The sequence below is a fragment of the Vicugna pacos genome, chromosome 11, assembly GCF_048564905.1.
Source record: "Vicugna pacos chromosome 11, VicPac4, whole genome shotgun sequence".
Classification (NCBI taxonomy): domain Eukaryota; kingdom Metazoa; phylum Chordata; class Mammalia; order Artiodactyla; family Camelidae; genus Vicugna; species Vicugna pacos.
This window is the reverse complement of record NC_132997.1, coordinates 56,403,368-56,429,305: the sequence shown is the minus strand read 5'-3', so window position 1 is coordinate 56,429,305 and position 25,938 is coordinate 56,403,368. Positions and strand designations below refer to the sequence as shown.

Below are 25,938 nucleotides of genomic sequence, written 5' to 3'. Positions count from 1 at the left end.
GGGCTCCTTGAAAATGTAGCAGTGGAACCATCTCTGCCTGTATTCAAGCAACTCCTACATTCCATTTGTGAATTTATATTCAACATTTTAATTTAGTGTTTAAAAGATGGTTTAGGGATATTATCATCCTATCAAAGTTTATCTTTACTGAAAAGACAGCTGAGGACTTCCTAGTTGGTAAGACCAAATATATAATGAAAGCAATTCTTTCCAGCAAATGGCTCCCAGAGGCCATCTCTTGAGAAGTAGAAAAGCAAAGCTGTTGGAGGTGACCTCTCTCATAAATGCTTTCAAATAAGAAAAACAGAAGACCGTGGCTCTGGTCTTTGTGCTGAATTGTGTGTTGTCAACTTGGAATCAGCTCCAAACCTCTTGTATAATCTTTTTTAGAACAGAAAACTGGGTTTTCCAGAATCCCCTTCCCTCCTCTAACCCTGAGGCTGGGCTAGTCTGCCAATAAGGGGAGACTGAAAAGGAGATGCCATTACTTTTTTGGAAGGAGCTGAGGGGAGATAAATATAAGACATTTGAAGCAACTTCTTAGGGAGAGTCAAGTAAGACATTCAAGTCTGTGCTATAGGCTCAGGTTTCTAGCAGTGAATTTCCTGAGTTTCACTTCCTCAGCTCTTCCAGCTACATCTAATTCTTTGTTTTAAAACCTCCATACTTGGAGTGCATAGAGTGGTTATTGTTTTCCAGACTTGATCTTGACAGATACACCCTTCATGCTGATTACTTCATTTGTTTGAATATCAGGCTTCCTCACTTTCCCAAAATTTGTCCACATGGGTGTTAGAATTCTCCAGGATGATGATAGAATTTAGAGGAAGTTCAGGAGCTAATGTCTAAAGTTGCTCATGAAAGTGGACAGGAAATTGGGAGATGTCAGCTCGAGGAAGACCAGAGGGTGGTGTGGGGTTGTAGAGAAAATACTTTAATGTTTCTATATGATAGGGATTTTCTGAGCGAAGAAATCTTGGATGTGGGTCAAAGGACAAGTTTTATATTTAAAGGATGATTATATAGTGACAGACCATCCTGAGACGTTTGCCTCTTGTGAGGTAAATGTTTACATTTCAGAATAAGAATGAAACCCAGGACTATGGGGCATTCTAGGGATTGTGAATTTGTAGATGCTTGGATTACTCCTGGAGACATTTATTTGTATTTCAAAGGATCAGAACTTAGAATCATTCCTTTCTCTTCCTAAGGATTATTTGTTTACATTAGGGAGAAAAGTTTTTTCTTTCTCAGGAGAGAAGGGGGTGAGATGCCCTTATCCTAGATAAGCTTGCAGATCCATGTTTTGGATCCCTTGCCTATAGTACAGATTCTGGTACAGGTAGGGTGACATCTGGTTCTTATGGTATATCCCCAGAAGGGAGGATTGAGACAGAGGAAAACAGATGTGGGTATTATTTAAATAATAAATCTGCCCCAGAAACCTCATATCTATTTTCAGGGTAATATGAATAAACATAGATAACAAAAACTTACCTGGTGCTAGAATCAGAATGGTTGAACTTCAAGGGTGGTAATGGAAGGTTTTGAAGTAAAAATAAGACCTACTGGGAGAAAACCCCAAGGAGGTTGCCAAGGTTATCCCAGGGACTGTGGAGCATGATGGGGATGAGCAGCCTCCCTCTGAGGGCTGTGAGAGAATTTTGTGACCTTCAGCTCCAATGGAAGAAGTCTTATTGAATGAGAGGCTTCCGGCTTCCAATGGAATTTATCCTCACAATTATGGGGAGGCAGCATGCATAGTGGTAATGATTATGTACTTTGGATGAGAAGTGCAACTCCACCTGTTACTCCTTTAGGCAATGTTTACTGAGTATTCTGTTCAAGCCTATTCTGTTACGTGCTCAGGAGAGGAATGATCCCTGCCCTCATGGAGTTTACAGTCTAGTGAGAAAACCAGACACAAACACAATATGAGAAAACAAAGGAGTAAGTATATACTTACAAATGATAATAAACACAATGAAGGAAAATGTAGGGCACTATGAGAGAAAATAAAAATGACCAACTTTAGATTGAGTGGCCAGGGAAGGCTGCTCTAGAAGGTAGCAGTAAAGCTAAGATCTGAAGGATGGGAACGAGCTGGGTGCATGAGAAGAGGGAGTGTGAGCTTACCAGGCAGAATAACTACACTCTAGTTGGATATGAAATGCAACCCCTCGGGTAGGTTTGAATGAGGTATTTCACAACTGGGGGCGTTTCTACACTGGTTTGTTGTTGAATTTGTTTCTTCATCTGTACAAAGGAGATACTGACAACTACCTCCCAGGCAGGAAGCTCTGTTGTCCACGAGAGATTGATACAGAAATGACCACCTTCAACTTTGTGATTGAGATAAATTCTGTTTCTTATCTGAAAGGTCAAGTGAACATCGAATCTCAGAAGGGAAGTACGCTGTTGGGGAAGTTGTTTGGAGTTAATGGAAGGTGGCCACAGGTAAGTCCTATTGATACCCAAGATCTTGGTTTCTGATAATGCCTTCTTTAGAAGAAAATTTTGAGTATAGAATTTTCAGCCTTAGTACAAATGCCATTGAGAGAATTTCTTAAGACTGGAGGCTCTTCTCTGGGTCCCTGGTAGTGCATATAACCATCAATTTCACTTATGCCTAAGGCTGCTTTGACTTGGGCTTCTGGGGCTATCTCTTTAGACGTGTTTTACTTCCAGGCACAGTCTGGGGAGGAATGGAATAGAAGAAGGGGAGTTAGGGATGATAGCAGGGGAATGGTGTTATGGGACCTTCCTCATCTTTGTGTTTATTTCTAGTACTCTTCCACTCAAGTTTTGCGGTGAATGCATTTCTTTTCCTCACAGTGAGGCAGATGTGGAGTGGGATTGAGGACTATTGCAATTGATTTTTAACAGTGTAGGCAAGGCTGGTATCACAGGGAATTCCTGCTGTAGTATATGCATTGATGATGAATCAGGAAGCAACTTGTCCTTTTAATGGCTTCTTAACTGTAACAGTGTAGATCATACCTTATTGGAATCACAAGTCCCTGGGAAGTGTATTTGTTTCTTGTTTTGCTTAGGTAAGTAATGCCCCTAATGATCATGATACGATCCATAAATCTAACTTGGAAAAGACTAGACACTGGCTATTACAATTTCATTGCTGATGGCTATTTTGATGAAAAAACTCTCAGTACGGGGAATGGGAAACAATAATAACTTTCCTTGCCAGAATCATTCATTTACTGAATGCTTATGAAAAAAATATAAAAAGATTTCCTAGATACACTTCACATTCTCTAGCAGTTTTCCCTTTTGCTTCTTCCCCTTATCTGTGTTCTTGGAAATTCTAACACATTATTTCTAAAATTGCAATTTGCTTTCCAGAATTAAGACTTTAAAAATTTCCACTTTTTCAGAGAAGGAAGTAGACCTGTCCCCCTTCTATGTTCATTCTATCATGATATCCGTCATTGTCCACAGAAGTCAGAGAAAACTAGATTGGAAGTCATACTCTGTGAGCTTTCTGTCAGTCACAACTCAGTCTTAATATTTTAAGTGTCTTTGTGAATACTCTTATTTCCTTTCCAGATAAAATCAATGGCTCCTTCTGTGCCCCCATCAAACTTAGTCCAACTTAGAATAAGGAAGGGGTATGTGTGTCAGGCACATAGAATAGCTTGGGGGAAAGAATTAGCAGCAGACCTGTAAATGAAGTGATTGTATCCATTGTTTACAGACCTCATATGTTAAATCTGGGCCAGAGCACATCCTAATGTTGTAAGAAAGGACATGAGAAGCTGAATTGAAGATGGCACATCTGTCTCTACTTTGCCTTTGCCTTATGATTACTTGCTTCCTTGAAATTAGTGATGCTTGTTGTTAAAGATCCTGTGAGTCTGATTTGACGGCTGATATGGTAGCTGTAAAAATTCATCTCTCCTGCTGCAGGAAGCAGTGTTGACTGATAGCCTCAGCTGTCCTCCTAAATCCACTGCTGTGTTCACCGTAAGACCACACTTCACTTCAGTGCTCAGTCAATGACTGACTGAGCATAGTGGAGCTACTAGTGCAGGCTATCCCTATAGGACAACATGGCTCCAGGACTTCCCATTGGCCTGGCTGAGATGTTCTTGGAAATGCACTGCAGTCTGAGAATTTTATACCCAATTTCCCCCACCCATCCTTTCACAGATACTAGATTTGTGTCATGGTCTGAAGGCTCTCTCTGCTACCCAGTATGCCAGCTAAGGGTGAGGGGAACATAACATGAATAGAGAAGGAGGGCAAGGATAACTGTCAGTTGTGGTTCTGAGATCAACTGCAGTGATGGCAGCTGTAATTATCTTTCTGACCTGTCTTTACAGTTTACCCTCAGGAAGGGAAGTCCATGGGAGCCACTGCTGCTCCTCAGAGCTTCATGGAGAAGTCAATCTGGGAGGCATCATCTGTGAATTTTACTGGTCATGAAAATGCACCACTCATATCTCATTCTATAGGGGGAGCATAGTTCATTGATGGCTATTCTGTCCCATCTCTTATCCAGAGTTTTCACCCAGTCCATACTTCCTCTGGGCCCATCCCAGCCAGTCATGGAGCTCAGTGGGAGTCATCCCTTTGTGATAAAGGACTCCTCCAATGGCCGACTTTGCCTTGAGGACTCCCCATCAGCATTGCTGAGCATTTCTTAAATTCGCCTGCAGTCTGAAACTCTTCCCACCTGGTCCTCTTCTCTACCCTTTTGTAGTTGTCAGGCCTGCATGGAAGTCAGAAGTCTCGCCCTGCCTACTTCTGCTACCTCACCTTTATCCTTCACAGGCGTTTTCCCCAGTAAGTCTCTTGTACATCTATTTCCATTTTGAGTCTGCATCCTTGAAGGCTTGAACTAATAGAGAACATGTTTGTGGAACTGTTGTAGATAAAATATGGTGAAGTGTGGAAATGGGGGTGGAGAGAGTCAAGAGGGCCAGATGGTGAAGGGTTTTATCTGCTTTGTAAAGCCTTTTGGACATTGCTCTGAAGTCACTGGAAAGCTATGGACAGATTTTAAACAGACGAGTGACAGATTTTAGAAAAATTAATCTTGTAGCAGGGTGAGAATGAATTGGAAAGGACCAAGATGGGAGGCATGTGCATATTGTAGCCACCCCGACATACATCAGTGATGGCCTGGACAGTAGTTCATTAAATCAACTCTGTGTGTCCTGGAAGACTGAACATCCTAAAGGCCAGTTCTACTTGCCTTACTGCTCTAGCACAGCAGTAGCTACTCAACACACGTTTGCTGAGAAGATAAAATTATTTTTCTCTCTATAAAAATGTATTTTAACATTTTAAAATCTGTCTATGTATGTATGTTAGCCTAAAATCAGCTGCTTTTCTCATACTGAGCTGTCAGCCTAAGCTGTGAGGTATTTCAGTAAATTATCTGTGATCACTATACTTTGCAGTTCTGACTGACTTTACCACAGGATCTACACTGTTTTGGTACCAGCTCTGAGAGAAAAAAAGTTAGCTGTTAACTTTCCATCTTAAAAGCCAATTTCAGTTTTGCTCTTTCAGGTATTTCTAGAAGCAATTTATTTGTATATTCAGCCATTCATTTTGGTTTTAATGACAAATTAGGTGCTGAAATGGCAAGCAGAAAGATTTGGTAGTAAAATTTGTTAAAATGGCATTTATTCTAGTAATAGACACCTTTGAATACTTATATGAGCACAATGATAGGTTTTTTTGTATATCACATAATATCATATCACCTACCGTATTCTATTTGTGTACCTATCCCTTAAAAATATGTAGGAGCTGTCCAGATGCAAAGGAGACTGTGATTAATAACAATTACATTTATTTAAAAGTCTGGAAAATCTTACTGTGGGTAGCCAATGGAAATTTTTCTCATTAAAAATGGGGGAACACTTAAAAACAGAATCCAGTGATTTAAAGATACACTTGATTACTTTCTCTGAAAATTATACTCACCTCCACACTGTGAACTACTTCTTGTTCAGGAGTAAGTCTAGAATAGCTCTAATTGTCTGTTATATATTTGTTGGTCAGATTTAAGTCCAGTAGTCTGTTTCCATTGCTTATTCTATCTCCAAGGGGATTAAGTTGTTGTTAGTGTATGTCAGGAACTTACTGGAATCTCTGGTGTTATCATATTTTGAATTCAGGCAGAAAGTAGGCTTATAGTTGTCTTGCTTTGCTTACTGTGGCATCATGTGCTTTAACTTCATTTCTCTAGCTTGATCTTTAGATGTGTACGGAGTTGGATTTTGCTCTTCTGTATCCCAGCAGTGCCCTAAACAATGCTGAATAAAACAGATTTTTATTTGTAGTTGTACTTGTTTCCACTTAACTTAGAAATTATTACTATTTTCACAGAATCATGAAATGTTGGAAATGAAAGATCTTTGAGCTCATTTTAGTCAATTTCCTGTTTACAGGTGACAGAACTGAGGCTCAGGGAGGTCACATGGCTTGCCTACAAGGTCACAGTTGTATTTTTGTAGTGTTTTCATCTGGACAGGGCTAACTGCTGAAAACACGACCCTTCTAAGCCTTAGTGGCTTATAAGAAACTAAACATTTATTGTTTAACTCCCATCATAGTCTTCTATGTGGTTCCTTGGGAATAGGGTTGGTGTATTCCATGCAGTCATTTAGAGCCTCAGTGTTTCCACTATCCTATAGGGTCTCAGAAACTGGAACCTCTGCATATAGTCAACAGACAAGGAAAGAGATAGCATGGAAAACACACACTTGCTCTCAAGTGCCTCAGACCTAAAGTGATAAATCACTTCCATTCATATGCCATTGGTAAGAATTAGCCATGTGGCCTCATCTAGATACAAAGGAGTCTGGGAAGTGTAGTTTAGCTGTGTATCCAGGAAGAGAAAACAAGTTTTCATGAATATCTAGCCAGTCTCTGCCATATTTTGTCTTTGCAAATAACAGTGATTTTCAAAGTGTCATCCCAGCAGCAGCAGCATCACCTGAAACTTGTTAGACATGCAGATTCTCTGGTCCTACCCAGACCTACAGAATCAGAAACTATGGGCGATTCTTGGGATTTTGATGCATTCTAAAGTTTGAGAACCACTAAAAGGTCCTATTAGACATATTTCAGTGATTCTCATCCCTGGCCACACATTAGAAGCACCCACAGAAACCTAAACAAAATAAAACATTTCCTGGGCCCACCCTGGTTGATTAAATCAGAATTTCTAGAAGCATAACCAGGCACTGGTATTTTAGAATAAAACTACCCAGTTATTCTAAGTGTGGCCAAGGTCAGGAACTACTGCCTGGATGGTAAAAAACAATTTATATTTCTTTTATTGCATAGTATAGCATGTAGCTTATTACCTACCTATGTGACTTTGTATAAGTTCTCTGAATTTGTTTTTCTCCTCAGTAAACTGGGGCATAATCCTAGATCTACTTTACAGGGCTGTGAAGATTACAAGAAATGGTGTTGATAAAGTGTTTATGTAACAGCTGGCATATAGTGAGTGCTCATGCATAAAAATTTTTATCACATTTTGATTGCTCTGTTGAGAGGACTATAGAGGGAAAATAGAGTTGCTAAATCAGAAGCCAGGAGAATGTTCATCACATCTTCCTACGTTTTCAGGTTATTTTCTCTCTCTCTCTCTCTATCATCCTCCTACACTGAAAATTTGAGATTGGGATTTAGAATTACTCACCATTTGGGATTGTCTGTATTACTCTTTTCTCTCAGTGGCTGCATTCCCATTGCTCCCTATTAGACTATTTCACACACTGAATTCAGGCAGGACATTGACCTAGTATGTAGGAAAACTAGAGAGTGGGTTCTCCCATCTTGATGGCTGCTTGGGATCATATGCTATCTGATTGGCAGTTGGACAGGAGGGAGGCCTGTGAGTGACACCTCTGTCGTGTCTGAAAAAAAATTAGAGATGCTTGTCTCTGTATTTGGTGTGTTGCTGAAAAAGAGAAAAAAATTACATGTCACATGATTGCACAAGTTTTCTTTTCATGCAATTTGCTGATAAGGTGAAATTTTAGCAAGGTCTGAATCACCTAAAAAAGTGCTCAGGAAGTTCATCCATCTGTTGTGGCTTTCTAGTGGGACAGCGTACTCCTGTAGAATTTTCAAGCAAAATAGCTCATTGTCAGGGCAAAATAGCTAGCTCATTTGTCCTTATCTTAATAGAATTAAGATTAGATTCTATCTTTACTTATAATTAAATGGTTTTTCTGGTCTGTGTCTGTAGGATACATTAGATAAAAGCTTATATTGGTTAGTGAAACTCCCTTAAACTTGTGTTTGAAGTAACTGTGCTTTAAAAAAATGTTTTAGATGACAGTTGTGATGAATTAATCCTGGAAACAAGACAGCAATTGGTACTACATTTGATAGAGAGTAGATGAATCATGGTAGGGTTAATATTCTGACAGCAAAACACTTGCATTTAAACTTCTCAGTGGTTATAAATGGTTCAGTCTATTCAGACATCCTGGCAAGACTGAATTTAGGATCTTGGTAGGATGCTGGTTTGTGAGAAGCATAATTTTCAAATCACAAAGCTGGATGTTGACACCTTTGAGTTTAAATTTCAGATTCTCTCTGTGATGTTAGATAAATCACTGAGTTTCTCTCTGAATCTTTTTTACTACCTGTAAAGTATGATTCATTGTGTTTTTGCACACATATCTTACTGTAGTTCTCACTGAAATACTTCATATTTCAAAGCTTAGGAAATAATTAAAAATGTTTTTACCAAATTATTGTCATTCTGAAGGCACTTAATTTTTTCCCAGAGAATTCTTTACTCTCTGTGCCTATTAGAAAAGTGAGAGCCTTTGACCAGTTAGGTACTGGGAACAATGTGGAGTATGTGTTTAGGCTAAGCTGTGAACCAAGTTGCATGACAGAACTCAGACATTAGCATTGTTATTCACTTGGCTTTGGTCATCTCTCTGAGCAAGGGGAAAATCTGACTTTTTGGGAAAGACATTTTACTCTATGGGTTCATTGTTTTGGCTGACAGAGAAGTAAATTGACAGTGACTTCCCAGCTAAGAATACTGTGTATGTTTACCACCGTAGGGAGCCAGAATTTTGTCAGTTAGCATGATGTCTTTTTAGCTTTCCTAAGGTTTCCAACTGGAGAAAAAAAACAAACCCCCAAACCTCAGCAAAATTCAGTTTCTCTCAATGGAAAAAGCCTTTTAAAAGCTAGGGAGGTTCACTGTTGGCAGGGGCTGTTCCTGTGGAGGACCTTGACGAGACTGTATTAAACTGTCATCAAGGCTGGCTGCAGTATAATGGGGAAATTCTTCTATCATCAGCAAACTCTAAGTCAGCATGGACTGGGTGAAGGCCTTGAAGCCAGGTTGTGGGGATGCAAAATGTTTAGGGCATCCTAAGGAGACAGGATAGCACTGCAGGAAAGGGGCTATGCTTGGGAGTCAGATAGGCATGGGAGGGAATCCTGGCCCAGCATACAGGCAACTTCAGGTGACTAATGTAACTTCTTAAGTCTAAATGAGCCCATCTGTAAAATGGGAGCATCATTACCTGTCTTTTAGGCTTGTTGTGAGGATTATGTTAGGTAATGTCTCCCACATATTTGGCAACATCAAGGCCTGGCATATAGCAGGCACCCTCCCTTCACAGAAAGCCCTCCTATTTGGCCTTTCCTTTCTCGTCCTGTTTATAAATGACAGTTAAAAATTCCTGGTGTTCTGTTGGTAGGAATGTAGTTTGGTATAGCCATTATGGAAAACAGTATGGAGAGTCCTCAAAAGACTAAAAATAGATTTACTGTATGATCCAGCAATCCCACTCCCAGGCATATATCCAGAGGGAACTCTAATTTGAAAAAATACATGCACCCCAATGTTCATAGCAGCACTATTTGCAATAGCCAAGACATAGAAACAATCTAAATGTCCACTGACAGATGATTGGATAAAGAAGCTGTGGTGTATTTATACAATGGAATCCTACTCAGCCATAAAAAATAATAAAATAATGCCATTTGCAGCAACATGGATGGACCTGGAGATTGTCATTCTAAGTGAAGTGGGCAAGAAAGAGAGAAAAATACCATATGGTATCACTTATGTGGAATCTCAAAAAAAAAAAAAAGACAGACAAACTTACTGGTAAAATAGAAACAGACTCAGACATAGAAAACAAACTTATGATTAGCAGTGGAGAAGGGGATAGGAAGGGATAAATTGGGAGTTCGAGGTTTGCAGATACTACTATATATAAAATAGGTAAACAACGAATTCCTTCTGTATAGGGAACTATATTCAATATTTTGTAGTAACCTATAATGAAAAAGAATATGAAAAGGAATATATGTATGTATATGTATAACTGAACTATTACGCTGTGCACCAGAAATAGACGCATTATAAACTGACTATACTTCAATTTAAAAAAAAAGAAGAAAAAGGAATTCTTGGTGTTCATTGCTCTAGGGAAGGATTATGAATTATCATTTACATTTTAGTAAAATTTCAAGTCACTTACTTCCTGCTACCTCTATGAAACAGGAATATAAACTTGGGCTTAGATACAGCACATGTTGCAACTCAATCATTTCTGGAAGATGAGGTGGGGGCCCCTTGGGAATCAATTGCATGAGATTCAGAATTAGAACTCATTGCAAAAGTAGTTAGAAATGAGGTGGAACCCAGAAGCAGAGGAGAGAGCTGATTTTGAATATAGCATTGTGTTAGTCCCTTGGGTCTGATGCTGTGCTACTTAGCACCCCTGATCCTCCTCCACTGCCCTTGGACAAACCTGAGGCCTTAGGTGGCTAATGTTGGGAGCTATGTATAAAATTTCCAAAGCAGTTTCATTAAAATCGTGTTTGGAAATGAGGACAAAATATGTTGGGTACTGCTTATTTTGGTAATGTTGACTGTGATAAGGAATGGTACCTATAACTTTATAGTCATTCTCCAGTAATGGGTAATAGCACTGTAGATATTAGCAGCAGTTTCAATGCAGACATTAGCACTGTCAACATAAGGCATTGTGTGCTTTGGACCAAATGATACTGGGCCTCTGCAGCAATAGTGACACCTTTTGCAAGCTTTGGTGGTGGTGTTTTTGGTGGCTTCAGGGCATTAAAGATAACGTCAACTGTTTTTTGCCACTCATCTTGTTGAGAGGTGAAATTTATTTCCCCTTCCCTTGAATCAGTATTGCTCTGCATTGGTCCTATGACTTGTCTTGATCACTATAATGTGGCAGAAATGATGCTGTGTAACTTCAGAAGCTGGGCTTCAGGAGGTCTGCAACATCTAATTTTGCTTCTTGGAACAATCCTTTTGGGAATATGGTCCCCACGCTGGGAGAAAGCCCAAGTAGCCAGTAAGAGGAGGGCTGAGGCTCTGGGGTGACAACCAGCACCACTTGCCAGCCGTGAGTGAAGTCTTCGGATGAGGCCATCCCAACATCCCAGATGACACCAACAAAGCAGAAGAACACTTGGTCAACCAGTGGAATTAATGGAAGTAATAAGTTCTTGATGTTTTAAGTCATGAATGACAGTTTGAGGTGGCTTATTGCACAGCAATAGATGACCACACTGCGGCTATTGGCAGTACAAGAGATAGAGTCCAAGAACTGGAATAGGAAAGGAGGAAAATAGCAAACCCCATGGAATAGTCAGTAGGACTAGTTAAGAGAGCATAGTTGAGATGCCTTCAGAAGACTCCCAGAATTATAAGAAAGAAACTTTTTGGGTAATGGAGATGGGTTCTTCACTTATAAGAAGGAGATAGTAGTACCAACCTGCTAGTGTTGTGATGCAGATTAAGTGAGATAGTGTACATGAAATAATTGGTGCTCTTTTTGGCATAAATACACTCAGTAGTAGCCACTGTTACCCTGTTCTTATCTGAGGCTAGCTCACTAATTTGATGCTCAACAGAAAACAGATACATTAATTGTGTATACATCTTATTTCCACAGCTAGATGGAAATTTTCTTAAGGGCAGAGACTTATATTTCTTTGTGTGATGTAGGTTCTGAGTGAATATTTGGTTGATTAGCTAGAGGTAGGGCAGACTATGTCACTTTTTTTTTGTTTTTTTTTTTTTTTTAGGATTCTAGTCTCATTCACATTTGATCCAAGTTTGTAATCTTGGATAAATTTCTAAAGCCAAAAGATAGAAAATGGGCCTAACATGGGCCCTTATTGGAAGGACACGAGTGTCTCATGTGTGTATATTTCAGGTGGTACTATAAAGCAAGGTGCTCTGTTCAAGGAGATTTGTTTATTTGATTATGCTTAGCTAAATCAGCTACATACATTTTATGAACTCAGGTTGCTCATCTCTGGAGATAGGGACAGCTTCATTCAGTCAAGATCAGGTACCAAAACAGACCCATGAAAGAATAGTCTCATCAGAACTTGTGGAGTTGAAGCCTTATAAGTTGCCATGAAGCTATGGTAGAATGTGATTGGTCCTTTCAAGCACTGCCCTTTACCAATTAGCTGTTACTACCTCTGCCATATATGTGAGTCACTAGTGTTTCCTCGTCCAATCAGTGCAGTGAGTTCCAGCACTGCTGCTGTCATTCAGCTGGAGGAGTATGTAGTCTTGGTCCATTGCAGCAACAGCAGTGTGTGTGTGTGTGTGTGTGTGTGTGGGTAGCAAGTGTTAATCATAACAAGGCTCTCTGACCAATATAGCCCTTTTCGTTTAGAGTCTGGCCGCTTATATCCATTTAAAGGAAATAAAATCCTATGTGTGTGGTGCAGCTGGAATTTTATCACTTTCAGGAGGAACAGTAAATGATGTTAAACATTAGTTTAGACAAAGCATCTAAAGTCTCTTCCAACATACTCTCTTCTTCACCAGGGATTCTTGTTCTAGGAAGAATGAAAAGAATTAGTAAAGTTTCTCTAAGTAGAACATGTGAAATGACTAGCAGTGGCTCTTGACATATACATGATGGAAGGGAGTAATTATATAAAGAATTTGGAGCAAGAAATCTTTGAAATTCAGTTTAATGATTGGCTTTATATTTAGATCGTTTATCTCTTCCAGGAGCTTAAAGCAGGGGCTGACTTCATAAACTTAATAAGTCACTAATTATTTATGTGGTGTAATTTGGGGGACACCAAGAATTCTCTGCCTCAATAGTTTCTGTACCCAAGTGATGCAGGTTCTGAAATTCCACTATTAGAGAGATTCATTCTTCTAGGTTAAGTATCACCTCATCAACTAATCCCTTTTTGGAAGTAGATGGTTTGGTGTATCATCTATTCTTTGGTGTAAATTCTTTTATGTGGGATTTCTACTCCTTTTGTAATGAGATATGTGTGTGTATGTCTGTGATAGTCACAGGACTACTGCTGTAGATCACTGTATGTACACCTAGACAGAAGGCTGGAGGTGAGCTAGGTAGGAAACATCTGTGAGAGATACTTTAAAATTTTGCACAGGGCCTTACTTTAATCAGACTCTTCAGAGGTAAAGGCTTAGAATTCTTGATGTAACATAGAGAATTTCTTTCTCTTAGTGATCAGATTTATTCTGATTGGCCTAGCTGTCATCACTTGCTCACCTCTAGGGCCAATCACTGGGGACCATAGGTTTAAAGACTTGTGATTGTTCAGTTTAGGCCGCATGCCTCAGACACCCTGAAAGCAGGAGTAGGTGATGCACTGTGATGGGCTGCCCATCACCTGAGCCACGTGGAATGAGAGAAGAGAGTTCCCTCAAAGCAGGTGGGGTTACTATGTTCACTAGAAAAGGGAGGATGGGAAAAGTTCTGGGAGGATGCGGACATCGCTAACCACTGGACTTTTCTGAACCAAAAGCATCTCCATTTAGAGTTTTATGGTGTAAAATAATTCATTTTAATTTGAAGGGCATAGGCAAGTGCATGGGGGTTAGATGTTCGAAATACACGCACCTCTGGGGGGAGAGGATGATTCTGAAACTCTACCTTTCTGATTGAGACAAAAGAAATTAACACCAAACAGATGCATTTGACCGCATGATGTTACCATGTAAACGTGGGTCATTTGTGAATATGCAGATAATGAGACCAAGATGTTTTATAGTTCTGCATCAAAGGATTATTGTCTTCTAGACTACACCTTCTCAATAAAGGTGTTATTACCTCCAGGGGGTAAAGATTGGTTTCGGAGGGTGGGACAAAAACTTTAGATATTACAATGGTCTGTGGCTTGTCAAAGGACTGCAATATATAAACAGATATGTAATACCATGGTGGGGAGCAATTAGGGAAAAAACCTAAAAAAGCTCTTTAGGGGAACAACAACAAAAAAAGGCTGAGAAATACTTTTCTAGATCCAGGAAAGTTGATGTATCTTAGGAAAATGTGAACCAGAATGAAAGCTTTTTGTGAAACTTGTGATCTGAGATGCGTTATGGTTTGCGAAAATAGAACCTGAATGTGAATCCAGCTTACTTTCTGGCTGTGTGGAAATGGACAAGTAACTTAACCTCTCTGCATCTCAGTTCTGCAGTCAAACCCTCCCTCAACCACTGGCACCAGGCAACCATTGATCTACTTTCTGTTGTTACAGTTACCTGGAATTTCATATAAATAGAATCATACAGTACAGAGTCTTTTGTTCTGATATCTTTTATTCCTGATGTTTTGAAATTCACACATATTGTTGCCTGTGTTAGTTTTTATTTCCTTTTATTTGTAAGTTGTATTCCACTTATTAATTGATGGGTATTTGGGTTATTTTCAGTTTGAGACCAGAGGGTGTTATGAGTAATGCTGCAGTGAATATTTGTGTAAGAGTCTTTGTGTGGGCATATCTTTCCAAACATTTTTTCATATTTCTTGATGCTTGCTGCCAGATGCCATTGGGTATCAGATATGCTGTTTGGTTAATACATACATAAACTACATCATGAAAAACAAACAAAAGAAAGAAAGATGCAAGAATAAAATACAAGTAGATGGACTTGATAAATTCTTTTTCAGATCCTCCAAATTTTATAAGTATTTGTTGCTAGAAATAGCATATTTCAAAAATATTTGGAGTGTAGAAGAGTATATAAAATAGGAAAAGACATCCAAAAATGTACAAAATAATAATCATACTAGTGGTAAAAGCTGTGCTGCAAAACTAAGGCATAATTAAGATACAAAATTAGGTTCAAAGTATCTTTGGATAAATTGGTTATAAAACTCTTAATTTATAATCCCTAATTCAGAATTTTAGGCAAAAAAAATTAGGAAATTGATCATTAGGCAAATAGGTTTTAAGTTGACACATTTTAGGCAAATTCACTTTAGGCAAATTCCACTGTTAATGGAAAGGGATTTGTTATTAATTGGACATAGAGGGCAAAAGAAGAGGTCAAACTTGGACTGATTCTCAAATTTCTCTTGTGGGATACCAGTTAGTGGAGGTGTTATTCATGGAGATGGGAATCCAGGAATGGAAGGATGATCCATGTTGGGGTACGGAAGCAGATAATGAGTTGAGGTTTATTTGTGTTGAGTTTCAGTTGCTGGGGAGACATCCCAGTAGAAATATCCTGTAGGTAGTTAGATTTATGGAGCTCACGGTAGATCTTGGAGATACATATAAAAGCCATTAGCACATCAGTGTTCAGACATGTGGACACGTGGAGAAAATTGTTGGGACTGGAGGATCTCTGTAGAAGATAGTAAGCTTTGCGAAACTTCAGTCTTGCTTTCAGGAAGCTTCTCTCAGTTCTTCAGTGCAGCAGACTTGTCCACTAGGCCCTATGCCTTAGGTGCACGTGGCTTTTGCTCACAATGGGCGGGTCGAGTGATGCCCTTTACAATGGTTCCAAGTCTGAATTCAACCCCTACCAATGGCTTGCTGTGTGTTGGAGGCTATAAAGAAAAACTGAAAAGACTGATTCACGGGGGCATAAATGTCACTGCTTTGAGGCTCCTTCTATAGAGTATAACATAAAAAGGGAGCGGGAAAGTGTGGCTGAAGCCTTTGGTGCCCATGCCACTTCCCTCCTGTCTACCTCTGGTTTCAGTTGTAGCTGTGGTGGAACGTTAGCGGGAACTCAGACTCACCTTGTCATTTTTCCCACGTCTGCCTTGGGGCTTTCTCTGGTTCTATAGAAGCTCTCTTGGCCCGTATACAGTTGTAACGTAGCTCCTTCTGGGAGCCAGTGCTCCCCTCATTCAGTGGGTATTGGGAGTGGCCATCCTTCCTTCAGAAGGATGGTATTGGAAGTGTCCTGTATGTTTCTCAGAGGCCCTGGTTGAACCGGGCCCTGTTTCTCACATTGGTGATCCAAATAACACTTCCTTAAACTTTCTTTTCTTCCTTCCCTGTATCACTTTCTCCTCCTTTCACTATAGACTCCTGGAGTGCCTCCCAAATAAATTGCCTTCACCCAAATCCTTACCTCAGACTCTGCTTATGGGGAAACCTCCCCTTAGATGGGCTGCTATGCCCACTGTTCAACAGAACATTGTCAGCTTGGTGCCTCCCACCAGCCTTGCCTGAGGGGAGAGACTGGTGCCCAGCAGAAACAGCAGGGTACCTGATGAATATAGCAACACCCAGCTAAGGGGGGCCAGGAGGTAAAGGTGAAGGTGGGAATGGAGGTTGACACCTGCAGGACTGTGGGCTGAATGTGTTTGTGAGCATGTGTGTGTGGCCCCTGAAGAACTCCAAATGTACTTGGTAACAACTTTGCTGGAGGCTGTGAATCTGCATTCTCAGAAATGGGTGACAGCCAGTGGGACACAGGTTATGGAAAGATATGGAATTGTCAGAATGTGTGTGGTTATAGAAGCAATGACCAATGACCAGTGAATAAAATTTCCTGTAAATAGAGCAGTGATTCTCAATTTTTTGTGCATATCAGAATCACATGAGGAACTTAAAAAAAAATACAGATGTCCCCAGAGGAGAATTTCTAGGGGTCTGGCCATGTGTATTTTCAAAAATTCCTCAGCTGATACTATGCCCAATAAAATTTGAGGACCTCTGTTCAAAAATGGGACAAAAAAAGACCAGGGACAGAAAAGTCAGAGGAGGCGTTAACACTTAAGACCTAGGCAGAGAAAGATGAGCCTGAGAATAAAGGTACGAAGGAGTAGTCAGAAAGGTAGGAAGGTTCAAGCAGGTGAATAGGTCCACTAAGAGAAAGTTTAAAAAGGACATTGGATGGTGACATTGGTGGGATCAGTTTCAGGGAAACAGTAGAGAGGGTTGTCAGATCACAGAGGTTTAAAGCATGAATTGAAGAGGGAGAAGTACAAGAGTGCATTACATACTACTTTCAAATGGCTCAAAAATCAAACCCTGCCTCCCACCAAATCATAACCACTCCATAGGATAGCGTATGTGATGGTGAGCACATAACCCTAGGGGTTAGTAGACTTGCTTCAGCACCAGGGAGTCTATGGCTGTGCCACCTGCAGAAAAGGATCTGAGAATCTCTAACAGAGAAAAATCCTCAAGAAATTAAAAGGAAATTTTTTTTAAATAATCGAGCATTTCAAAACAGTGGATGCAAAGAGTGGAATTATATTTTGATTTTTTTAAATGGAAGTTGTCTAAATAACACCCCTTTTCCTCATAGGTGGCTCTGACGTTGTCAGCCCCTGGCATCACACTCCATGGGAGGCTGTGGTGTCCTGGAGGGAAAAACTCCTTTGAGACCTGGGTCACACTTGTCTTGCGCTGTGGCACTGTGACCTCTAGATGGCGATACATCTCCATCTTTGGGGCTTCCCCTCCTGGTATTAGGTCCCTGGAAAATTGCTTTCTGGTAGAGAAAAATGAGAGGCATTTCTTCAGAACTGACTGGAAGCTGCTGAGAAAGCTCTTCCTTTCCTCTTGGTTCTTAAAAGGGCTTTACAACACTGGCCAGAGTCGAGTGTTTGGAATATTGAAATCTGAGGAAGGAGCTGCTGCATTTATGGGAGTGTGGACTGGGAGGGAGTGTGGACTGTGAAAAAACTCCCAATGCAGCTTCTGTTCATCTGGGGAATGACCTCTCCCCCGTACTCAGTGCCTAAGAGTTCTTGCCCTTCTTAACGTAATCATGGCATCCAGTGCACAAGGTAGCCAACACTAACATGGGCCAATCTTTCTGATTTTGTTTTCTGCACAAACCTGCCATATGCCACCAGTGGCCGAATATTTTAGAAATCTCTTTCAACCCTTCCAGGTAGGTTCTATTACTATTCTGTTATTTAAGTAGGTGAACTACTTGGCCAGAGTCATTCAGGGATTAGTATTATAGCTGGGATTTGATTCTATAGCTGGAATTCTTAATCACTGTATTGTCTCAAGGACAATGTCTAAAAACACCCTAAAACCTCTGGGAAATGAGCGCGAAGATGGTCAGAGATCAGTGTCTCTAGGGAATATGGCTCAGGAGATAGGGCTTAAGCTGTCTGAAGGGAGCGTGAGGGCACGCTGGAGAGGGGCAAAGAGTTCCGAAGAGAATGGAGGCATATGTGGGATCCAAGAACAAGAGGATTCTCCTTCCCAATGCTGCCAGGGGCCAGCTCCACCTGGGATTTAAGACTGGATTTAATAGTGGGTATACGGCCCTGCCAAATGCATTGAGACTTTTGACAATCAGTGACTTCTTGGAAAGCAGTCATCCAAATGCCCTGTTCAAAGCAGTAAGCAGATGCAGATCTGCTCTAGACACTGGCAGTTGCTGGCCTATTGTGTCTTTGGGTGGGGACAGCTCTAGTTCCCAGCCGAGTGTCAGAAATGTCACAAGTGACACATGAAGCAGGAGAACTTGGGGTCAGGCTTGGTGCAGATGTCTCTGCTGCACAGCCCTAACAGGGGAGTCACCAGGGAGAATGCTCAGGTTTTCCTTTGGAGAATGCATACAGCATAACAGAGCTCACATTCTCTGTCATTTCCCCAGTTTGCCTTTAGAATGATTAAGAATGTTAAAAACACTGTCATTAATTGATTATGTGCTTACTATGTGTCCAGGCCTGTAGTCAGCCATTTATGTACACTATCTCATTTAGTTCTCACACAACACTATGAGGAAAGTATTACTATTTTTTTTCTACAGATGAAGAAACTCAGAGATTAAGTAACTTCCCCATGTAAGTAAGTAAGAAAGTAAGAGGCAGAGGCCTGGTCTATATTACTCCATCTGAGGCCTTGCTCTTAAACACTCCCTTACGCAGACTTTTCCTTAGCTGGGACCACCAAAGTATTGAGCGTCTGTGTGACCACTCCCAGAGGGAGAAGTAGAGACGCAGGGACAGGTGCATGATCTTAGCTGGAACAACAAAATTGAAGGCTCCTCTGTGTCTCTCCAGAGCAGACAAGAATCAGGCTACAAGAAAGTAAGTGAAATGTAAAGGGAACTTTTGGAAACCCTAGAACTAAAGGAATGATGCATTTCTGCTTACTGACTATGACTGTGGGAGAGAGATTTGTGGGTGGAGGCAGGCAGGTCCTGCACTTCTAGAATGAAATCCTGAAGTCGGCCACCTGCTCCTAATCTTTTGCCTGGCTATATTGTTAACCCTACTGGTGACTTATTATTCAACTTAATGTATTCAATAGCAGCATAAAAGCTTGTGATACCTTGATTGCAGTGGGGGTTCTGTTGGGTGGGACTGCTGGATCCTGGTGATCGATGGGGTGACTGATGCTGCAGCCACATTTGCCTCACTCTCTCCCCCGCCCCGAATGCTGAGTACTCTTACTGTATTATTACCATCCATCCTAAACGTGCTGTCAATAGCTATTTTCCCTTTTCCCCAAAGATCTTGAAATGCTTTGCATGTGATCCTCCTACTGAAAGAAGCTTGGTGTTATAGTTTATCCCCATTTGTGAGATGAATAGCCTTAAGAACGCATTGGTGGGGGAGGGTATAGCTCATGGTAGAGCATGTGCTTAGCATGTGAAAGGTCCTAGGTTCAATTCCCAGTACCTCTCCTAAACAACCCCCCCCCAAAAAACAAGAAAAATTAAAAACAAAAAGCAAAAAAAAAAAAAAAAACACAACACATTGGAAGCTGCTCTGTGCCTCACCCAACAGCCTACTTTCATATTCTACATTTCTTTCCAGAGATGTAAGAATATACAGAAATACAGAAGCCTTGTTTATGGAAATATAGAGGAAAATACTCTGAACATCCACTTTTATTAGAACTGCAGTTTTCTACTTAACATGAATTCTTTGGTTCATTTGTATTTACTGAAAACACATGCCCACGTTAGCAAGGAAAGGAAATTAAAACCTTGTCAGTCATAAAAATGAGTTGATTGTCTAAATGTTTTATCTAAATGTCTTTATCTGCATCTTAGCCTGATTTTTTCCTCTCCATATACTTTAAAAAAATTTTGTTTTTTCAATTCACATTTATTAAGTTCTTTTAATGTATATGACACTGTTGAAAGCTCTATGGGGGATACAGGTTTGTGTATATTTTCCCCTCATTAAAGATCTTACACTCTGGCTGTGAAGAAACCTGCCTATCCATGGTTATGTCAATAGCTGATGCTTCTTTTGTTAGTTGTGACAAATGAGAGGCACAGGTAGGTCCTTTAGGCCTTCACAGAAAGGAAAGAGCTCCATGAATGGGCTGTTCAGAGATGGGCTCTGAAGCGGGGGATTCATTCATTTATCCATTCAGCAAATATTTGTTGTGCCAGCTTTTGAGTAGCTTGCAGAGGCTAAGGTGATAGGTTAGAAAACCTTTTGAGGAACTCACCATCGAGGAGGAAACAGATAAATAAGTAGCCAATCATAGTCCAGGCCTAGGTGACTGGGAAAGGCTGAGCAGTTTGTTCACTGTGTGGACTCCAGGGAGAAAATGGAGGCGAGTGTGGCTGAAATCCAGCCTTCCCTAAAAGGGGTGCCTGAAACTGAGTACAGCGAGGAGTTTTGTCACCAGAGGGGGCACCTTTTTGCAAATCCTGCCAAGGTACCGTATGGCCAGTGGCTGCTGCCTTGAGTGTAATCAGTTTTTTAATTTCTACATTCACATACAATAAAATCCACTTCTTTTGACATACAGTTTTAGGAGTTTTGGAAAATTCATAGTCATATGACCACCACCAGAATCATGATTCTGAATAGTTCCATCATGCCTCTGAGAGAATTCTCTTAATAGATCAGTGGTTTCTAGGGGCTGGGGATGAGAGTCAAGTTCTCCCTTATCCTCAGCTTCTGGAAGCCACTGAAGGGTTCTCTGATCCTATAGTTTTTTTTCCAGAATGGAAATCATACAGAATGTAGCCTTTTGAGCTTGCCTTCTTTCACTCAGCATGATGCATTTGAGATTCATCCATATTGTTGCATGTATTGACTGTTCCTTTCAATAAAAGTATTAAAGCTGAGTAGCATTCCAGTGAATGGGTGTACCACAGTTTGTTCATCTATTCCCAAGCTGAAGGACAGTTCGTTGTTCCCAGTTTTTGGCTATTATGCATAAAGCCAAGGTAAACAGTTGCGTATTGTTTTTTGTGTGAACATAGGTTTTCGTTTTGTTGGGATAATTATGAGTGGGATTGCTGGGTTGCATGGTAAGTGTATATTTAACTTCATAAGAAACTAAAGATAAAATTAAGCTAAGATAAAAAGAGCTCTATAGTGACAAGAGCAGTTTGCATTCCTACCAGCAATATGAGTTCCAGTTGCTCTGCCTTCTTGTCAGCACTTGGCACTACTAGCTTTTTTTTCTTTTTTTTTAAATGCAGCTATTCTAATAGTTGCATAGTGGTATCATGTGGTTTTAATTTGTATTTCTCTAATGACTAATTATGTTAACATATTTTCATGGGTTTATTTGCTGTCTATATACCATCTTGTGCAGTGTCTGTTGAAATCTTTTTTCCATTTTTCTTTTTTCTTTTAACATTTTTTTTATTGAGTAACAGTCATTTGACAATGTTGTGTCAAATTCCAGCATAGAGCACAATTTTTCAGTTACACATGAACATACATAAATTCATTGTCACATTTTACTTTTTCACTGTGAGCTACAAGATCTTGTATATATTTCCCTGTGCTATACAGTATAATCTTGTTTATCTATTCTGCATTTTAAAATCCCAGTCTGTCCCTTCCCACCCCCCGCCCCCTTGGCAACCACAAGTTTGTATTCTATGTCTAAGAGTCTGTTTCTGTTTTGTATTTATGTTTTTGTTTGTTTGTTTAGATTTGATATATGAGTGATCTCATATGGTATTTTTCTTGCTCTTTCTGGCTTACTTCACTTAGAATGACATTCTCCAGGAACATCCATGTTGCTGCAAATGGCGTTATATTGTCAGTTTTTGTGGCTGAATAGTATTCCATAGTATAAATATACCACATCTTCTTTATCCAGTCACCTGTTGATGGACATATAGGCTGTTTCCATGTCTTGGCTATTGTAAATAGTGCTGCTATGAACATTGGGGTGCAGGTGTCATTCTGAAGTAGGGTTCCTTCTGGGTATATGCCCAGGAGCAGGATTCCTGGGTCATATGGTAAGTCTATTCCTAGTCTTTTGAGGAATCTCCATACTGTTTTCCGCAGTAGCTTTCCTTGCTTCCCTCTCCCACTCTTAATGATTTAGATGTCTTCTTTTACAATATTGTGTCTATTCTATTTGTAAGTCATGGTAATTAGCACCTTTCCAGTTATGAGTTTCTCATTTTTGTAGCATCCTGCTTTTCTGTTTAGAGTAGACCTGTCAATATTTCTTTTAGCATGGGCTTAGTGTTGCTAAACTTAGTTTTTGCTTGTCTGTGAAGTTCTTTATCGCTCCTATTCTAAAGGATAGCTTTGCTGGATAGAGTATCCTAGGCTGCATCTTTTTTTCATTCAGGACTTTAAATATATCTTGCCACTCCCTTCTGGCCTATAGCGTTTGTGTAGAGAAATCAGCTGAGAGCCATATGGGGGTTCCCTTGTAACTCACTCTTTGTTTTTCTCTTGCTGTCTTTAGGATCATTTCTTTATCCTTGACTCTGGTCATCTTGATTATGATGTGTCTTGGTGTGGATCTGTTTGGGTTCTTCCTGTTTGGGACCCTTTGAGCCTCCTGTACTTGGATATCAGATTCCTTTCGGTTTGGGAAGTTTTTAGTCATGATTTCTTCAAATACCTTTTCAATTCCCTTTGTTCTTTCTTCCCCTTCTGGAACCCCTATTATTTGTAGATTGGCACGCTTTATATTATCCCATAGGTCCCTTATATTGTTTTCTTTGTTTTTCTCTCAGCTGTTCTGATTGGGTGCTTTCTGTTGTCCTGTCTTCTAGGTAACTTTTATTAGTTCCTCTGCATTATCTAGTCTGCTTTTCACAGCCTTTAGGTCAGCTCTCATCTCAGCAAATGAGTTTACTAATTCTACTTGGTTCTTCTTTATAGCTTCTATTTCATTTTTGACATATTTTATATCTCTAAAAACTATTTCTTTTAGTTCCTTCAGTACTTTGATCATTCCTTTTTTGAAATCTTGATCTAGTAGGCCATCAATGTCTATTTCCTTGATTGTGCTTTCAGGGGATTTCTCTTGCTCTTTTAATTGGGAGTGGTTCCTCTGCTTCATATTGTTTATATCTCTCTGGCACTGTGGCTGGTGGGGGCGGGTCACTCCCCCTCCCCCTCCTGATGCCGCAGTCAGATGCTGCTTTTGGGCGAGGCAGGTGGGCAGATCGCGCCCCCTCGCAGCACAGTGGTCCGGTGCCGCATTCCTGCCGGGAAGGCGGGTGGCCGTTGTGGGCAGCTGCCTGCTCCGCCTCGGGTGGGTGCTCCCTAGGCGGGCTCCGGGAAGACTGATGAATGGCCCCGCCCCTGCTCCGTGCCAAATCTCAGCTCCTTGTTTGTCTTGGTGGTGCGAGTTCTCTTGAGGCACCAGGGCAGAAAGATCCTGTCTGCCTCGGGCTGTAAACAAGTCTCAGTCCTGCCTAGGAGGTTGTGGAGCTCTTGGGTGTGGATTCAGGGCTCGGCCCCGCCCCGGCCCAGGCACTGTGCATAGGAGGTGATGGTGGCTGTGGCTGCGCACCACCTCTCTTCTCGCGAGAAATGCCAGTAATGGCACTGCGGGTCTGAGGAGACAAAGGCTACAGTGCCCCTCCCCCCAGGGCACACCAGCTGTGTTGCTTTGCTTTTTTCGCAATTTATGGGGAAACTGAGGTTTTTCTGCTCCATATCCCCTCCCAGCCATGGCGGACAGCACCCTGCAGTCCCCCGGGGCTGCATCAGTGCAGCCACCTGGCTCGGGCAGCCTTCCTGGCCCCAGCTGCTGGCTCGCGTCTCAGGCTGGGTGTCGTGGGGACCCTCTGTGCCCGTTCAACTTAGTTCTGTCAGTCAAGGGGTGCTGGGGCAGATCTGAGCCTCAGAGGCTCCCCCTCCATCCCGTTGGCCTCTCCATTGGAGGGGGGACCCCCAGCGAACGAGTGCTATTCCTCCTTTGCTGCTCCCTCCCCATGGGACCAATCCTGTGCTGTTTTGCTTTTTCTTCTTTCTTTTTTCCTCTTCTCCTACTAGAGTTTTGGCATCTTTGTCTTTCAAAGAAGGCGATGTTCTGTTGGAGTTTGGCAGGTGCTCTGGTTGGCTGAGTGGGTCCATAGATGTGAGTTTTGGTGTATTTGTGGGAGAGGGTGAGCTGCGAGTGTCCTTCTACTCCGCCATCTTGCTTCTCTCCTGTCTATTTTAAAAATTGGATTTGCTTGTTTGTTTGTTGTTGAGTTTTAACAGTTCTTTACATATTCTGGATACAAGTCCTTTGTCTGATATGTAATTCAGTTATTTTCTCCCAGTTTATGGCTTATCCATATGCAATTCAGTTATTCTTTCCCAGTCAATGGCTTATCTTTTCTTTTTCTACCTGTGCCTTTATCAAAGTAAACATTTAACATTTTGACAAATTCTAATTTATCAGTTTTTTCTTTTATTGTCATATCTAAGAACTCTGTCTAACTTAAGATTATAAAGATTTTTTTTCAAACTATATTCTATAAATTTTATAATTTTAGGTTTTATATTTAGGTCTATTTTGAGTTACATCTATCCATTTTGAGTTAATTTTAGTTTGTAGTTCAAAGTATGGATTGAAGCCTTTTTTGGGGGGGGGATGGCATTGGAATGTCCAATTGTTTCAGTACCATTTGTTGGAAAGTCTACCCTCTCTTTTGCCTTTGCCTTTTTGTTAAAAGTCGACTGACTGTGTTTATGTACATCTCTTTCTGGGGTTCTATGCTGTTACATGGATCTATGTGTCTATTCTTTCTCCAACGTAAGTGTGGTAAATCAAGTTAGGAATAGAAATGGGGTGACCGGGAGCACGTGGGAGAGGAGGATGTGGGGACGGTCAGGAAGGGTTGGAGACTTTTCAGAGCATATAACCTCCGAGTTGAAATCTATATTGGCTAGGAGTGACTCAGGAGAAGAGGATGGGCAGTTATTATAAGTCATTTCAGGCCTTGGGAACATCCTGTACAAAGACTAGAGGGCAAGAAAAAAGTGGGTGGAATAACTGTATGACTCATAGTGTGGTTGGGACAGAGTGTGGCGGACGGATTGGAGACTAAACCAGGGTAAGGTCAAGGTAGGTGTGGGTTTGACCCCAGGTTAGGGTGAATGTATTCTTTTCAGAAGAAGGCATTTAAGTATGTCTCCAGGATGAGTAAAACATCAGATTCAGGAGTTCTTTGTCATTCAATCAATGTGTAGTCCCTATCTCTAAAACAGGGAATCTGACTTCTCAAAAAAAGCAGACCCCAGTTCTTGCTGCCAAGTCACCTCCCAGAGGGAACAGCCCAGGACTGACACTACTGTATTTATAGGTACCTGTATGAATTGAAACCCGCATCACCATTCTTCCCTCTTGTGCTCTGTAATGAGGCCTTGGTGAGCTGCAGTGCACTTCCTTCAACAGGCCTGCAGGTGGCAGCAAAACCAAGGCTCATTGAGGGCAAACCGCCCAGTTGGCCTTGAATTCAGAGCAGCTCTTAACATTGCAGTA

General features: G+C 40.9%; 1 long non-coding RNA gene across 1 annotated transcript in view; it reads left to right on the top strand.

The window, feature by feature from the left end:
- The first annotated feature begins 2,378 nt into the window (after positions 1-2,378).
- LOC140699330 (uncharacterized) overlaps positions 2,379-25,938 on the top strand; it is a 355,563-nt gene continuing 332,003 nt past the window's right edge. Inside the window, exon 1 of the long non-coding RNA XR_012077408.1 lies at positions 2,379-2,457. This is a non-coding gene — a long non-coding RNA (uncharacterized lncRNA). The remainder of the gene's footprint in view (positions 2,458-25,938) is intronic.